The sequence below is a fragment of the Sapajus apella genome, unplaced genomic scaffold, assembly GCF_009761245.1.
Source record: "Sapajus apella isolate SASKATOON/1434 unplaced genomic scaffold, GSC_monkey_1.0 scaffold3, whole genome shotgun sequence".
NCBI classification, from domain to species: domain Eukaryota; kingdom Metazoa; phylum Chordata; class Mammalia; order Primates; family Cebidae; genus Sapajus; species Sapajus apella.
The window spans coordinates 48,150,282-48,156,452 of NW_022436943.1; the positions used below are offsets into that span (position 1 = coordinate 48,150,282).

The 6,171-nt window shown below is 45.1% G+C and overlaps 1 pseudogene; it reads right to left on the reverse strand.

Annotated features, from left to right (window-relative positions):
• Positions 1 to 1,572: 1,572 nt before the first annotated feature.
• Positions 1,573 to 1,691, reverse strand: LOC116536298 (annotated as a pseudogene).
• Between the last annotated feature and the right edge of the window lie 4,480 nt (positions 1,692 to 6,171).

A 6,171-nucleotide genomic window follows, 5' to 3' on the forward strand; every position in this document is an offset into this window, starting at 1 on the left:
AGAGATCTTGCCTCCATCTCTTTCCATGTTCTCACAGCTGGGGATAGGGAGGTGTCAGCCTTTTACCTGGAACAGCTTAAGCATCTCACTCCAAGAATTTCAAATAACCGTGTTCTCCAAATAGAACCTCCCGAACTAGAAATCATTACACCTAATGCTACCATATAAATACTGTGGGCTGGGTGCAGTGGCTCATATCTGTAATCCCAGCACTTTGGGAGGCTGAAGTGGGCAAATCACTTGAGGTCAGGAGTTCGAGACCAGCATGGCCAACATGGTGAAACCCTGTCTCTACTAAAAGTACAAAAAACAAAGTAGCTGGGCATGGTGGCGGGCACCCGTAGTCCCAGCTTGAGAGGCTGAGGCAGGAGACTCGCTCAAACCTGGGAGGTGGAGGCTTCGGTGAGCCTAGATCATACCACTGCACTCCAGCCTGGGCAACAGAGCAAGACTTTGTCTGGAAAAAAAAATAAACAAATATTGCTTAGTATTTAATCAACCTCCTAAATAGTTTCATAAAACATGCAGCCACCTGGTCCCAATTAAAGGCAGATGAGATTTATCATGAGGAGGCCCGTTTGCCCATGGTCACCTGTCTCTCGCCTTCTTTCTAATGTTCCTCTGTGAGCAGCCTCTTGGGACCCCATACCCGAGCCGTGTTTGGATCCGTAGTGTCCAGAACAGTGTGCAGCCCCTAGTAGACACTCAGTGAATGTTTGCGCAGACACACAAAAAGGAAGACAACAAAAGAAGCTGGCAGAAAAGAAAGTGAGAAAGATCTAGAAGTTGCTATCATCCCCAAAAGGCCCCTAGGAAGGGATGCATCTTGAGTTTAATATGCCAGTTCTAAGACAGGCAAAAGCAAGACCTTGAGGGCAGAATGTTGGCGTTTGAAAGGAGCAAGAATGAATCCATTCATTCATTCATTCATTCACTCACTCATCACTCTAGCTCTATAGTAAGTAGCTATAGATGGCCTATGATGTGTGTCAGGTTGTACCAGGGTTGTGAGCAGAGAGGGAGGTTCTCTGTGCTATTATGGAGCAGGTGCAGGACGAGGGGAAAGTTTTTTTTCTGTGACAGAGTCTCACTCTGTTGCTCAGGTTGGAGTGCAGTGGCGTGATTTCGGCTCACTGCAACCTCTGCCTCCTGGGTTCAAACAATTCTCCTGCCTCAGCCTCCCAAGTAGCTGGGACTAACACACACTACTGTGCTCAGCTAATTTTTTTGTCTATACTTTTTAGAGATGAGGTTTCACCGTGTTGGTCAGGCTGGTCTCAAACTCCTCACTTTGTGATCAGCCTGCCTCAGCTTCCCAAAGTGCTGAGATTACAAGCATGAGCCACCGTGCCCAGCCCCTATTTTGTTTTTATTTATTCATTTGGAAACAGGGCCTCATTCTGTTACCTAAGTTGGAGTGCAGCAGTCGCATGATAAGAGCTCACTGCAGCCTTCACTTCCCTAGGCTTAGGTGATCCTCCCACCTCACACTCTCAAAGTAGCTAGAGTCTCGAACTCATGTGCCACCATACTCGGTTAAATCTTTTTTTTTTTAATTTATATTTTTATATTAGCCTACAGCGCCCGGTATTCCCAGGCAGTCTCCCATCTAAGTACTAACCTGGTCCGACCCTGCTTAGCTTCCAAGATCAGACGTGATCCGACGCGTTCAGGGTGGTATGGTCGTAGATAATTTAAGGAGTGTGATCTTACCATGTTTTCCAAACTGATCTCAAACTCCTGCACTCAAGTGATCCTCCCACCTCAGCCTCCCAAAGTGCTGGGATTACAGGCGTGAGCCACTGCACCCCGCTAGCTCAGGGTGGTTTGGACTAGGAGGTCAGACACTCAGCTTCGTCTCAGAGCAAATCACTGAATCGCAATATCCTGTCCTGGCTCTGCTGGCCCCGGTCAGCCTCAGTTGTACTGCCCCAGCTTATCTCATCTAGTCATTCATTCCAGGGTTTATTGAACTCCACGTGCTGTGAGACATTGTGCTTGGTGCTGAGACTACAGGAATGATATGCCACAGCCTCTCTCCTCCTGCGCTCACAGAGGAGCAGGGTGACGCTTGATGGCAAAGTGATGAGATCAGTGCTGTGAAGAGCCCAGCAAAGTGCTGTGGGGTGAGAGGCCCCGGGAAGTCTGGAGGGAAGGCTTTCATGACAGAAAACATGGGCCTTAGCGTAAGAGTTGTTTTCCATAAGAATAAAAAAAAGGGAGTGTCCAGAATTTACAACCTTTCTGCAGTGGCCCAGAGAGGAAGCAGCCTCCCCTTTGCCACTCTCCGCAAGGTGAGGATAGCCGCTGTGGCAGCCTTGATTCTAGCAGGATGCCAGCTAAGGACAGTACCAACGATCTCAAAGTATCTTCCCTCAAATTATCTATGAGGTACATAAGGAGAAATAAAAGGCATACTATGCAAAAGCACAAATGATAGCTAGATGAAAAGAGTTAATATCACCCCTAAGGGACCAAAAGACATCATCACGTGTCTCTAGATGTGATACTTTCAGAAGGATACAACATCATTTATGTAACATTTCAGACAAAAATGCATAATGTGATTGAAATTATGAGAAAGAGTCAGACAATCTATATTGTCCATGAAATAATAGGCCTGTATTCTTAAAATCTGTCGTCATAAATGACTAAGAAAAATCAAGACTCTTGCAGTTTGAGAAGACAAAAAGAGGTGACAACTAAATGGGATGCGCTGTCCTGAACTGGATTCTGGACAAGGAAAAAATAAATTCCTATAGAGGGCAAATGGGGACAATTGATTAAGTTGGAATATAGACTGTGTCTTAGATAAAAGCATTGTATCAATATTATTGTTTATTATTATTATTTTTGGATATGGGCAAATCTCCTTTTAATTGCAAAAGACTTCATATTGGAATCACGAGAAGAGAAATCGCAGTGGCAATGCACATGTTGGCATCATCCATGAACTCAAAGTCACCACCCAGTTCAGAACTTAAAAATTGATACTGATTCAGATCTGCCAGGGCACTCAGTAAAATCAACAGTACCACGGCATTGATGATCAGGTACCAGACGCCGAGCAGGATGGTGCCAGTGTGGACATGGCAGCACAGGCAGCAGCTGTTGGAGTAGAACCGTGTTCAGGGCACAACCATCTTCATCGCTCCCCGCGCAGCGGCGCGAGCGCCTGTTTTCAGGAGCGTGGACCGCCTCGTCCCGGGCCGCCCCGCCCCGCCCCGCCGCTGCTGCCGGCTCCTGACCGCTCCGGCTCCGGCCTGCAGGCCTCGCTCCTCGATCCCCCGAGAGATGTGAGCGGCTTTGTATCAATATTATATTTCTGGAATTTGCTAATGGTTCTGTAGTTATGTAAGGGAGTATTTTTGTTCTTAGGAAACGTATGTTGAAATATTAAGGGATAGAAGGCATGATATTTTGTAACCTACTCTCAAACGATTCATAAAAAATGAATTAGGCAGCTGGGCGTAATGACTCACTCCAGTAATCTCAGCACTTTGGGAGGCCCAGGCGGCCAGATCACCAGGTCAGGAGTTCGACACCAGTCTGGCCAACGTGGTGATGCCCTGTCTCTACTAAAAAACACAAAAATTAGCTGGGTGTGGTGGTGGGCACCTGTAATCCCAGCTACTCAGGAAGCTGAGGCAGGAGAATCATTTGAACCCAGGAGGCGGAGTTTGGAGTGAGCCAACATCGGGCCATTGCACTCTAGCCTGGATGACAAAGGGGGACTCCGTCTCAAAAAAAAAAAAAAAAAAAGAATTATGCAAGCATAAATGTAGAACATAGAGCCCGTACTAGACAGAAATAACAAATAAAACAGTGTGTTAACAACTGGTGGGTCTAGGGGAAGAGGATACAGAGTTTTTGCCGTATTGTACTATTCTTGAAACTTTTCAGTAGGTTAGAAATTATTTCAAAATAAAACATTCTAGGCCGGGCGCGGTGGCTCAAGCCTGTAATCCCAGCACTTTGGGAGGCAGAGGCGGGTGGATCACGAGGTCAAGAGATCGAGACCATCCTGGTCAACATGGTGAAACCCCGTCTCTACTAAAACTACAAAAAATTAGCTGGGCATGGTGGCACGTGCCTGTAATCCCAGCTACTCAGGAGGCTGAGGCAGGAGAATTGCCTGAACCCAGGAGGCGGAGGTTGCAGTGAGCCGAGATCGTACCATTGCACTCCAGCCTGGGTAACAAGAGCGAAACTCCATCAAAATAAAAATAAATAAATAAATGAAACATTCTATAAAACAAAAACAAAATTAGAGTTACCTATTTTTTTTTTTTTTCCGAGACGAAGTCTTGCTCTGTTGTCTAGGCTAGAGTGCAGTGGTACGATCTCGGTTCACTGCAACCTCTGCCTCCCAGGTTCAAACGATTCTCCTGCCTCAGCCTCCCAAGTAGCTAGGGTTACAGGTGCATGCCACCACACCTGGCTAATTTTTTTTTAATTATTTTGTATTTTTAGTAGAAACAGGGTTTCACCATGTTGGCCAGGCTGGTCTCAAGCTCCTGACCTCAGGTGATTTGCCTGCCTCAGCCTCCCAAAGTGTTGGGATTACAGGAGTGAGCCATCGTGCCCTGTCTGGAGTTACCTATTTTTTAAAAAACTGAGATATGACAAAAAGAACATCTGTAATTGTATTAACCTCAGGTGATCCTTGTTTACACCATGGTGGTACTCAATCCAGAAATGCTTTTCAAACAAAACTGGAATTAGAACGATGCCAAAGTTTTGTTAGTAAAGCAAAGTATTGCCCATGGCTTTTCTCTGTACACACACACACATACACATGGTTTATAATTCTCCATAATTATTAATGGTAATTCTGGGCGCGGTGGCTCATGCTTGCAATCCTAGCACCTTGGGAGGCCGAGGTGGGCGGATCACTTTGAGCTCAGGAATTGGAGACAAGCCTGGGCAACATGGTGAAACCCAGCCTCTACTAAAAATACAAAATGAGCCATGCCTGTGGTTCCAGCTACTCAGGAGGCTGAGGCAAGAGAATTGCTTGAGCTGGGAAGTGGAGGTTGCTGTGAGCTGAGATTGTACCACTGTACTCCAGCCTGGGCAACAGAGCAATACCGTGTCACACACACAAAAAAATTAATACTACCTATCATTATTTGTATTATTCAATTTTATAGAATTGACCTTATTTATCTAATCAATAGTTGCTAGATATAGGTTTTTTCCACCCGTTTTCTCACTTTTTTTTTTTTTTTTTGAGACAGGGTCTTGCTCTGTCACCCAGGCTGGAGAGCAGTAGAGATCGCAGCCCACAGCAGCCTTGATCTCCTGGGCTCAGGTGACCCTCTCACCTCAGCCTCCCAATAGCTGGGACCACAGACATATACCACCGTGCCCAGCTAATATTTTAAAAAATTATTTTTGTAGAGACAAGGTCTCCCTATGTTGCCCAGGTTGGTCTCAAACTCCTGGGTTCAAGTGAACCTCCTGCCTCAGCCTCCCATGGTGCTGAGATTACAGGTATGAGCCACTACACCTGGGCTTTTCTCACTATTAACAAGGCTTCTGAGGTTATGCTTGAAGATAAATCTCTGAGTACGGTTATGAGCATGTCCTTAGGATAAATTCCTAGAATATGGAATACCTAGGTCAAAGGGCTAACATATTTTTAAGGCTTTTGACATGAGTAAAAAATTTTCAAATTTCCATTCCAAAAGTTCATCCCCATGCATTGCCTCACCAGTTTTTTATGAGATTATCTATTTTCTATTCCCTTACCTCCAATTGTATTGATTTATCATCTTTCATCTTTGCCAAATGCAATGAAGGGCATGGTCTCCCCTTTGTGGTTCTAATCCGTAGTTTGATTATTCCTTAGAGTGAACTTGAGCACTTGTGTTTCTTCTTTTTCCAATGATGGCTAATCATGTATTTCATCAAATCAAAGGACACATTGGTTATAAGACATATCACCATTATTTTATGTGCCATTAAAGAAAGAACAGTGCATCTCAATTTCTGAGATGTTGAAACATGTGCACTTAGAATTTGTGAAATCGGTACTTTAAAAACTACCTCCGAGATCCGTGGTCTGACAGCTCAGATTCAGGTCAAGAAATGAGGCTGCCTCGGGCCCTGTGTGGTTGGGCAAGCTTAACCTTCAGAATGATTTGCAAAGTCTTCTGGGGTTTTTCA